This window comes from Balaenoptera ricei, chromosome 20 (genome assembly GCF_028023285.1).
Source record: "Balaenoptera ricei isolate mBalRic1 chromosome 20, mBalRic1.hap2, whole genome shotgun sequence".
Taxonomy (NCBI): domain Eukaryota; kingdom Metazoa; phylum Chordata; class Mammalia; order Artiodactyla; family Balaenopteridae; genus Balaenoptera; species Balaenoptera ricei.
In genome coordinates this window covers 15722175-15734787 of record NC_082658.1, presented here as the reverse complement: position 1 = coordinate 15734787, position 12613 = coordinate 15722175, and positions in this window count along the sequence as shown.

Here is a 12613-nt window from a genome sequence, read left to right as displayed (position 1 = left end):
TTGGTAGTGTATATATGTCCATGCCACTCTCTCACTTCATCCCAGCTTACCCTTCCCCCTCCCCGTGTCCTCAAGTCCATTCTCTACGTCTGCGTCTTTATTCCTGTCCTGCCCCTAGGTTCTTCAGAACCATTTTTTTTTGTTTTTTTTAGATTCCATATATATGTGGTAGCATATGGTATTTGTTTTTCTCTTTCTGACTTACTTCACTCTGTATGACAGACACTAGGTCCATCCACCTCACTATAAATAACTCAATTTTGTCCCTTTTTATGGCTGAGTATTATTCCATTGTATATATATGCCACATCTTCTTTATCCATTCATCTGTTGATGGACACTTAGGTTGCTTCCATGTCCTGGCTATTGTAAATAGAGCTGCAATGAACATTTTGGTACATGACTCTTTTTGAATTACAGTTTTCTCAGGGTATATGCCCAGTAGTGGGATTGCTGGGTCACATGGTAGTTCTGTTTTTAGTTTTTTAAGAAACCTCCATACTGTTCTCCATAGTGGCTGTATCAATTTACATTCCCATCAACAGTGCAAGAGGGTTCCCTTTTCTCCACACCCTCTCCAACAGTTATTGTTTGTAGATTTTTTGATGATGGCCATACTGACTGGTGTGAGGTGATACCTCATTGTAGTTTTGGTCTGCATTTCTCTAATGATTAGTGATGTTGAGCATCCTTTAATGTGTTTGTTGGCAATCTGTACATCTTCTTTGGAGAAATGTCTACTTAGGTCTTCTGCCCATTTTTGGATTGGGTTGTTTGTTTTTTGGATATTGAGCTGCATGAGCTGCTTGTAAATTTTGGAGATTAATCCTGTCAGTTGCTTCATTTGCAAATATTTTCTCCCACTCTGAGGGTTGTCTTTTCATCTTGTTTATGGTTTCCTTTGCTGTGAGAAGCTTTTAAGTTTCATTAGGTCCCATTTGTTTATTTTTGTTTTGTTTATTTTTGTTTTTATTTCCATTTCTCTAGGAGGTGGATCAAAAAGGATCTTGCTGTGATTTATGTCATAGAGTGTTCTGCCTATGTTTTCCTCTAAGAGTTTGATAGTGTCTAGCCTTACATTTAGGTCTTTAATCCATTTTGAGTTTATTTTTGTGTATGGTGTTAGGGAGTGTTCTAATTTCATTCTTTCACATGTAGCTGTCCAGTTTTCCCAGCACCACTTACTGAAGAGGCTGTCTTTTCTCCATTGTATATGCTTGCCTCCTTTATCAAAGATAAGGTGACCATATGTGTGTGGGTTTATCTCTGGGCTTTCTATCCTGTTCCATTGATCTATATTTCTGTTTTTGTGCCAGTACCATACTGTCTTGCTGACTGTAGCTTTGTAGTATAGTCTGAAGTCCGGGAGCCTGATTCCCCCAGCTCCGTTTTTCTTTCTCAAGATTGCTTTGGCTATTCGGGGTCTTTTGTGTTTCCATACAAATTGTGAAATTTTTTGTTCTAGTTCTGTGAAAAATGTCATTGGTAGTTTGATAGGGATTGCATTGAATCTGTAGATCGCTTTGGGTAGTATAGTCATTTTCACAATTTTGATTCTTCCAATCCAAGAACGTGGTATATCTCTCCATCTGTATCATCTTTAATTTCTTTCATCAGTGTTTTATAGTTTCCTGCATACAGGTCTTTTGTTTCCTTAGGTAGGTTTATTCCTAGGTATTTTATTCTTTTTGTTGCAATGGTAAATGGGAGTGTTTCCTTAATTTCTCTTTCAGATTTCTCATCATAGTGTATAGGAATGCAAGAGATTTCTGTGAATTAATTTTGTATCCTGCTACTTTACCAAATGCATTGATTAGCTCTAGTAGTTTTCTGGTAGCATCTTTAGGATTCTCTATGTATAGTATCATGTCATCTGCAAAGAGTGACAGCTTTACTTCTTTTCCGATTTGGATTCCTTTTATTTATTTTTCTTCTCTGATTGCTATGGCTAAAACTTCCAAAACTATGTTGAATAATGGTGTCTTGTGATGTTTAAAAAGGTTTTCTATACCCTTTCATAGAGATGGACCAAATACCGTCAATCAAACATGGCATTTACTTTCTTGTCTCTGGGCCTATTGTCTCTCCCTTGCCCATCCTTTGAGGCTAAATTTACATCATAACATCTTCAGAAGAGTTCACTGACCATTCCGTCATTTATATCTCTTCTCCCACGCCTCTAACTCATCACCACGTTGTATGGCTCACTTATTCAGAACTTAAACTGACAACTTTTTGTGTTATTTTTTGTTTTTATTTTGCTTTGCGCTTCTTGGTTTCTCAGAGTGCAAATTTAATGTCTTTTCAAAGTGTCTCCTATATGTTATCTATATAGTATGTGCTCAATAAATGTTTGTTGAATAAATTTGTTGAAGAATAAATTGGTAATGAGTGAGATGACCTTGCTGTTTTCTAGGACAGAACCTTCCATCCATTAGTTAATAAATTGTTTTACTGAGATTTAGTAATCTAAGTCATCTTAGATTACTAAATCTAAGGGGCCCAGTCAGACCCCTTAGCTGATACAGTGACGATCCCAGTTCCTAGGCTGTTATTTGCAATAATTTCTGCCATATGAGTGTAATGGGGAAAACACACTGCAAAGTGAATTACTTTTATTTATTTATTTATTTATGTCTGCGCTGGGTCTTCATTGCTGCGCGCGAGCTTTCTATAGTTGTGGCGAGTGGGGGCTACTCTTCGTTGTGGTGTGCAGGCTTCTCATTGCAGTGGCTTCTCTTGTGGAGCACGGGCTCTAGGCGCACGGGTTTCAGTAGTTTTGGCACATGGGCTCAGTAGTTGTGGCTCATGGGCTCTAGAGCACAGGCTCAGTAGTTGTGGTGCACAGGCTTAGTTGCTTCGTGGCATGTGGGATCTTCCCAGACCAGGGCTCAAACCCGTGTCCCCAGCATTGGCAGGCAGATTCTTAACCACTGTGACAACAGGGAAGTCCCAAGTGAATTACTTTTGAAATGTATAGCATGCTGACATTTGGGAAATTAGATCCTGAACACAATGCATCCTGATTGTTTGAAGTGCCGTGCCATTATGAAAAGATAATTTCAGTCCAATAATTAAAACAATATCTGCATGTTAAATTAATTTAAAGTTCTATCATTTGGCGAGGTTCTTCTCAAAACTTTCGGTCACTATTCAGATGAATAACCGTGGACAGGGATTGTTCCTTGCCTAAACAATCTACGTGGGTCTGAGGAGTCCAGAAATGCCCTCATTCAAACATACTTTAGGCTAGCCCCTGGCAGTGACTGCCAACCTAGCTCCATTTGTGAAGAATTCTCTTGTGCCCATTCTCTATGTCCCCAAATGTGTCACTGCTAGAGATGACCCTGCTCAGCTGGCTTCCTTTCCATTTTCTGGAAAAAGCACAGCCACGCTCTCTTATGAAGAACAAACAGCTCTTCACTTCTCCATCCCCACTCAGCAAATTCCTCTGGCACCACTGGTCCATCTTGTCATGAATATACATTTGCTTTGGCCCTTCCTCCTCCTCCAATAAGTTTCTGTGTTAATGGGCTTCCGGGCTGAGCCACAGTAAGTCCTGAATCCAGGAGCACAGCTAGGGAATGAGTTTGACAAAGGGCCTTCTGAGAACTGCCATAAATGTTGCTATTTCAAGGCAGAAGCCTTCCTTGTTTACTGAACATTTCCAATTTGTGTGCTGAATAGAACAATGTGATTAGAGTATGGGAAGATGGACAGAGAGAAAATGAGACCTCACATGAAGATTAGAGAGTAAATCTGGAAATTAACTAGGAATGCTAAAGAGGAATAAGGATATGAATGCCATAGTGGAGGGTCAATAATTTCCACATAAGTGAGATTAGATTGTTATTTTGATCATTAAATTGATCTAAGCATGCATATAACCATGGCTTTACATATAAAATAATAGCTCTTGGTCATGAACCTGTGCTTTGGAGTCAGAGAGACCTGAGTTTGAATCCTGGCTTTACTGCTTACTAGATTAATGACCTTGGTTCTATTATTTAATCTCTCTAAACCTTTGTTTATTTCTTTATAAAATGAGAATGCTAATAGTACCTACCTCAGTAGGGTTATTGTGAGGATAAAAAAGCTAATACTTATAAAGAGCTTAGCACTTTGCCTAGCATGCAGCAAGCACAAAATAAATGTTAGCTTTTATTATTTTTGAAATTTATGTAAGTCTAATTTCTCTAAGGCAAATTGGTTTATATTCACTAGGAGGAATGCCTAATTAAAAGAATCTTATATTGAGTCTTTGGGGGCAGCAAATTATCACTCTCTGACTGATCTTTTTGTATTTTCATTGAGTTGGCTTAAAAGAAGTTGCACCTGTAAATATAAACACGCCTCTGACACCACTGAGCAAGGTTTTTTGTTTTTTTTTGAAAGCTAGGCAAATATTTAATAGTTAATAGAGTTTGCAGTTTCCCCAAAGCAGATTTGGTGAATATCCCTAATACCAAATTCTGATATATATATCATATATGCATATATGATATATGTATCATATATATGGTTAGTTCATTTTTATTACAATACTGCCATTTTATAGATCAGGAAACTGCATCAGAGAGAGATTAAAGTTATTGCCTGCTGGACACATTCGCTTGACCATTTTCCAGGTGTCTTCTACCTAAGTATTGTCCCAAACTAAACTTAAAATTTAAGCCTACAAATTTCCTCTTTTTATATTTCTTTTCTCAGTTAATGGTACCATCATCCACCCAGTGACCCAAGCCAGAAATCTGTGAGTCATCCCAGACTTCTCCCTCCCCCTCATTTATCATCACACCAAGCTTTATAGAGTTTTACCTATTAAACATTATTTTGAATCTCACCTCCTCTTCTCCATTCTTACCACCACTGTTTTCATTCAAGCTTCCACCACTTCTCACTCAAACTACTGCAACTGTCTCCTAACTGATCTCTCTGATGCTAGCCATGCTACCTTCATATCAGTCTTCTACACAGCTGCCAGGATGATGAATCTAAAACACAAAACTGATCATGTCAATACCCAGCCTAAAAACTTTCAATGGTTCCCTACTGCCTCTGGAACAAAGCCCAGGTTTCTTGGTTTGGCCCTCATGATCCCAAAGCACACTTCTATCTTAGTCCTAACCAAGTTCAGTTAAAGTGAAGTATGTATATGATGTTCTCCCTTTTTAGACTCTGGGCTCTTTAAAGGTAGAGACAAAGTCTTTTCATCTTTGTATCTGAGCATCTAGCAGCACCAGTAAAAAACTGTTAAACTCAAATGAAACAGTGATGTTAGGTTTGAAGTCAGGTGGATCAGCTGATACTTTTAAAAGTGATTTTTATACTTAAAAAATTGAGATATAATTCAGGTACCAGGAAATCTACCATTTTAATGTATTATATATATACTATAACATTACTAATATATATAATACATATTACTATATTCACAGTTGTACAGCCATCATAACTAATTCCATAATACTTTTGTCACCTGAAAAAGAAACTCTTTACCCATTAATGGCCTCTTTCTACTATTCCCTCTTCTTCATCATCAAGAAAGTGAAAAGAATGGGAGAAAATATTTGCAAACCATATATCTGGTAAAGGGCTATTACCCAGAATATATAAAGAACACTTACAATTTAATAATAAAAAGATAAATAACCCAATTAAAGAATAGGGAAAGGATTTGAACAGCTATTTCTCCAAAGGAAATATACAAATGGCCAATAAGCACATGAAAATATGTTCAACATCATTAGTCATTGGGGAAATGCAAATCAAAACCACAATGAAATACCACTTCATACCCACCAAAATAGCTATAATCAAAAGAATGGACAACATCAAGTGTTGGAAAGGATATGGATAAATTGGAACCTACATATATTGCTGGTGGGAATGTAAAATGGTACAGTTGCTTTGGAAAACAGTTTGGCAGTTTCTCAAAAAGTTAAAAATGTTACATATATACAATGGGATATTACTCAGCCATTAAAAAGAATGAAGTAATGCCACTTGCAGCAACATGGATGGACCTGGAGATTAGCATACTAAGTGAAGTAAGTCAGACAAAGACAAATATATGATATCGCTTATATGCGGAATCTAAAAAAATGATACAAATGAACTTATTTACAAAACAGAAACAGACTCAGACTTAGAGAATGAACTGATGGTTACTGGGGGGAGGGATAGATTGGGAGTTTGGGATTGACATGTACACACTGCTATATTTAAAATAGATAACCAACAAGGACCTACTGTACAGCATAGGGAACTCTGCTCAATATTCTGTAATAACCTAAATGGGAAAAGAATTTGAAAAAGAATTGATACTTGTATAACTAAATCACTTTGCTGTATACCTGAAAGTAACACAACATTGTTAATCAACTATACTCCAATATAAAATAAAAGTTCAAAAAAAAAAAGAAATGAAAACCAGAGAACCTCTTCTTCCTCCCAAAAAAAGTTAAAAATGGAGTTACCATATGACCCAGCAATTCTACTCCTAGGTATATACCAAGAAAACTGAAAATGTATATCCACACAAAAACATGTACGTGAATATTCATAGCAGCATTATTCATAATAGCTCCAAAGTGGAAACAACTCAAATACGCATAAAATGATGAATTGATAATTAAAATGTGATAGAGCCAAACAATGGAATATTATTCAGCCTCAAAAAGGAATGGAGGGCTTCCCTGGTGGTGCAATGGTTAAGAATCCACCTGCCAATGCAGGGGACACGGGTTCGATCCCTGGTCCGGGAAGATCCCACATGCCGCAGAGCAACTAAGCCTGTGAGCCACAACTTCTGAGCCCACGAGCCAGAACCACTGAAGCCCGCACACCTAGAGCCCATGCTCTGCAACAAGAGAAGCCACTGCAGTGAGAAGCCCACACACCACAATGAAGAGCAGCCCCTGCTCGCCGCAACTAGAGAAAGCCCATGCGCAGCAACGAAGACCCAATGTACCAAAAAAAAAAAAAAAAAGGAATGGAATATTGACACAAGCTACAACATAGATGAACCTCAAAGACACTGTGCTATGTAAAAGAAGCCACACACAAAAGACCACATATTGAATGATTTCATTTATATGAAATGTCCAGAATAAGCAAATCTATAGAGAAAGAAATGGATTAGTGGTTGCCTAGAGATGGAAAGATTGAGAGGAAATGGGGAGTGACTGCTAATGGGTAAAAGGTTTCTTTTTGGGGTGATGAAATATTCTAAAATCTATGGTGGTGATGGTTGCTCAACTCTGTGAATATACTAAAACCCACTGAATTATCCACTTTGAATGATGAATCTGGTGGTATGTGAATTACAACTCAATAAAACACTGTATAAGAAAAAAAGCCCCCCCTCAAAAAAAAGCAACTTAAATACAAAACTGGCCATCTGCACCTAAAAAAGAAAAAGAAAAATGAAAAAGATGGCTAGTCTGTCTTTCCTGTCTTAAGAATGGCAGAATCTGATCAGGTTGGCAGGAATCATCACTCTGATAAATTGCTTGGAGCAAGAGAAAAGAAAGGGAATTTAAATATCCTTTAAATAAGAGATAATAGGGGTTAAGGAGGCAGAGGAGGAATTTTACATTTTCAAGTTCACCCCCAAACTCTGGTTTGAACAGTTGTTTCCAATTTGAGCTGCTAAGCCACTCTTGAAAATAGCTGTCTAGTCCTGCATATTGTGATTGAGGTCTTGAAAGCGTAACTGAAAAGCGCTGGCACAGTTTATCCCAGTCCAGGGCTTGGCTAGCATGCCAAATTTAGCCTTTGGCAACTTCTTCCTGTTGAGAGTCCCTGGGGACTTGTTTGACCTCCTTTTGGAGAGCTGCAAGGGAATTCACTTCTGGATGGTGGCCTAGCAAGCAGGGAGCGGCTCAGCCGGCTGCCTAATACTCTATTAAGTTAATGGTAAAGTGTTCCTGGGCACAGTCCACTGGAAGGCCAATTCCCTATATGCGGCGTTTGGACTAGTTTTCCAGATAACCCAAGGTAATTCCCAGCAGTAAATATTATAACCACCTTGAGAGGAAATCTTTCAGAATGTATCGTATACATTCCTGCCTTTTTGTACTTAGGCTTTATTTCAACTGATAATAAAGTATTACATGCCACTATGGAAAACTTGGAAAGTATACTATTCTCCTTCCCTAGAGTTAACCATTGCTAATAGCTTGGTGTGTATCCTTTCAGACCATTTTTAAAATTTGTTTATAAACATAGATACGCACAGATACACACAATTCACACAACTCACACCCACAGCAGACTTTTTGAAAGCTTTTTTTTTTTTTTAATTTTATTTATTTATTTATTTATGGCTGTGTTGGGTCTTCGTTTCTGTGCGAGGGCTTTCTCTAGTTGCGGCGAGCGGGGGCCACTCCTCGTCGCGGTGCACGGGCCTCTCACTATCGCGGCCTCTCCTGCTGTGGAGCACAGGCTCCAGACGCGCAGGCTCAGTAATTGTGGCCCACGGGCCCAGCCGCTCCGCGACATGTGGGATCTCCCCAGACCAGGGCTCGAACCCGTGTCCTCTGCATTAGCAGGCAGACTCTCAACCACTGTGCCACCAGGGAAGCCCCTAAAAACTTAAAAAAAAAAAATACAAATGGGATCATACTCTACCTCTTGGTCTGTCACTTGCTTTTCCATTTAATACAACCTGGAGATCTCTCCATGTCAGTGCATTGTCAGTACATACAGATCTACCTTATTCTTTTCTATGCCTGCACACCATTCCATGGATGGATATACTATAATTTATTTAACCATTCCCTATTGATGCATATTTCCTACGTTTTAAATTATTATTTCTAAATATGAACTCGTACATATACAACATCTTTGTGTATATGTGAGAAATTTGGGGGACAGATTCCAGGAAGTAGAATTATTTAGATTTTTGATACATCTGGAAATTATTTTTATGACTTTTTACTCTGAAATAATTTCAAACTCACTGAAAAGTTGCAAGAGTAGCATAATGAACTCCCATAACCTATGTGCCTTGATTCCCCAATTATTATCATTTCATTACATTTGCTTCATCTCTTCTCTCTGTCCCCCACCTTACATATATGTTATATACATGCAGTATTTTTTTTCTGAACCATTTGAGACATCTGATCCATTGTGAACATGAAGCCCTTACCTCTAAATACTTCACTGTATATTTCCTAAAAACAAGGGCTGCTCCTATATAACCTTAGCACAAGCATCCAAATTAGAACACAGATATATAAAACGTTGAGTTCACACCAATTCCTCCAATCCAAAATTATACAGTTCATTTTAGGTTTCTCACTTTCCATATTTGCAACTCCCTTCTCCAAAAGAGAAACCTGCTCTCATCATTTTCCTTAATTTCCCTGTTTGCCCAATAGCCCTGGGCATAACAGATCTCCCTGCCATGTCGTTTCCTCTGCCCCACCCCTGTGGCCTGCTGTCTGCTTGGCTTCAGCTCTGCCCATCCCCGCCATGCTGGCCTTCAACCTTGCTCTTCAGGCCTTGACCCTGACCAGACCAATTTCTGGGAAGGGGAAGTTAATTAATTTATTTTTGAATGGTGTGATGTAAGAGATATATCTTTTTTTTTTTTTAATGGATAACCAATTGTCCTGACATCTATTTTCAATTATTTGAAATGCTCCCACATATATTTGTGTCAGTAGTTGATGATCTATTCTTTTTCATTATTTTATTTTTTAATTTGTGACCCAATGTCACACTTTAATCACTGTGATTATATATTTTGATATCTGGTAGGAAGAGGCCCCTCATTATGTTTAAAAAAATATCTAGCTATTCTTAAGTATGTAGTCTTCCAGATGAATTTTAGAATTAGCATGTCAATTTTGTTAAAAATCCTATTATAATTTTGATTGGAATTACATTGAATTTGCAAATTATTTGGGCAAAATGGCTTCTTTGCAATATCGTGAGTCTTCCCATCAGGGAACATGGTATGCATTTTCGTTTATGCAGTTTTTATTTTCCTTCAGTGAATATTCGTAGTTTTCTTTGTGTGGGTATTGCATATATAGTTTTTTCCTAGGTTAAGATTTTTTTTGGTGGCCATCATTAATGAGAGCTTTTCATCTTCTTTCTATGTATTTTGTACATTGTAGACATTATGCTGCATATACAATTCTGTATCTTGTATTTTTTTTAAAATAAATTTTATTTATTTATTTATTTATTTTTGGCTGCGTTGGGTCTTTGTTTCTGCGCGGGCTTTCTCTAGCTGCGGTGAGCGGGGGCTACTCTTCGTTGTGGTGCGCGGGCTTCTCATTGTGGTGGCTTCTCTTGTTGCAGAGCACGGGCTCTAGAGCACACGCTCAGTAGTTGTGGCACACAGGCTTAGTTGCTCTGCGGCATGTGGGATCTTCCCGGACTAGGGCTCAAACCCATGTCCCCTGCATCGGCAGGCGGATTCTTAACCACTGAGCCACCAGGGAAGCCCTGTATCCTGTTTTTTAACTTTAAATTATGTCATACAAATTTCCTGACTACCAAAATATAATTTTTATGGTTGCATAATTGTCCTTCAAATTTTTATGAACCATAATTTAACCATTCTTTAAGGTTGGTAAATTGGATTGCTTCCAATTTTTAAAATGCTAAATACTGCCATGATGAACATCTTTGTGCATAAATCTTTGTTCTATTTTGGATTGTTCCTTAAAATATATTCCTATTAGTGATATTCTCTATCTTATGCATAATACAGATATCCCCTGAAAGGTCCTGGATAACACAAAATCAGAGTAGGGTGAAAATATCTTCAGACTTGTTTAAAGTTTTAATATTTTGCTCTCATTCATTTTACCTACTCTTATAAACCGGTCCTGCCTTCTTCCCATCACTTAGCCACTTTTTGGACATGATTAGAAAGTAACAAAATGGGGAACAAACAAACAGTAGTGTCATAACATGAGCTGATGCAGTGAGAATCTGCATGGGGACAAAAGCCATGCAAGACTGACCATGGAAGGCCATTATCTCCTTGAACCGGCAACTTCTGGCCTTGCACACTTATTTTGCGGTGTTCATTTACACACTCGACTTCTTTGCATTTCTCAATGTGATATGAAATCTCTCACATCTTGGGGACTTGGTGGTCCAGTGGTTAAGACTCTGCGCTTTCAATGCAGAGGGCACGGGTTCGATCCCTGGTTGGGGAACTAAGATCCCACATGCCGTGTGGCCAAAAAAATCTCTCTTATCTTCAAAATTTCATTATGTGCCTTATGGAACTACTTACATAACGTTGAGTGCTGCAAAACTCTGAGAATGTCTGTATATTGAATAAATTTAATTTTCTTGATTACTCAGGGTTAATATAGACTCAGACTTAAAAATTTCTTCCCCAAGCTCTATGGAGGTACGTAGAACTGTTTTTCCCTTGCTAAAGGCACTAAATTGCTGTGCTTTTTTGATCATTAAGTCAATTTTTATGCCTCTTTTCCTCTCTACCCTGCTTACAGACTTGCAGTGTTCTCTTCTCAGTGCTACCTGCATGCCTACATGGGATAGTTTCTCCTCCCTCTTCTAGTTTACCGCTTTTAATTTTTTATGAGTTTGGAAGCCAGATTGCCAGGTCTTTTAAAATCGAATCCAAGTAAAAATTAATAGCCTCTGAGAAAGGGCTTCGATAAATCTCTAGGAGTAATGGGTGTGATCTTTAGGGCATGGACTTTGGTGAGCTCTATTTTGTTTCTGCAGAGGTCTTTTTCCATCTCCTTTGTTTCCTTGGTTCCTTGCTGCACTTCAGATAGATGAGATTGTCAGACAGCAGAGTTTCACACATATGAAGTTTTATTACAATTATCAGGTTGATAACGTAATATTAAAATGCCTCCTTTCCTTTTCCTCTACTGAATTCTGATTCTTTACTTCCTTTTGTTCCTTTCACATTGTGTGTTAGGTTGACTAAATCTAGAGAAATTGTTACTTGGGCTTCAGGACCAATCGAAACCTTCATTTCCCTTACCTTTTCTTTCTCCCACCTCTTTTTAATAACTAAAATATCTCTACATTTCACATCAACAAAGCTATAATTCCCTTATATTAAAAAATCATTTCCTTGGTACAAATGAACTTATTTACAAAACAGAAATAGAGTCACAGATGTAGAAAACAAAGTTATGGTTACCAAGGGGGAAAGGCAGGGGAGGGATAAATTGGGAGATTGGGATTGACATATACACACTACTATATATAAAATAGATAACTAATAAGAACCTACTGTATAGCACAGGGAACTCTACTCAATACTCTGTAATGACCTATATGGGAAAAGAATCTAAAAAAAGAGTGGATATATGTATATATATAACTGATTCACTTTGCTGTACAGCAGAAACTAACACAACATTGTAAATCAACTATACTCCAATAAAAATTAATTTAAAAAATTATCTAAGGCCTCTTTTGATTAAAAAGAAATTAAGTGTATTCCATTTTGTGAAGAAAACGAAGACAATTTACACAACTCTACTGCATTCTTACCTTCACTCTTACTCATGGCTAATTGATAAGGGCTGTGGTACTAAACCATGATTGTGTGGTCATTCTCTGTAAAGGCCAATCATTCTTCCTTTGC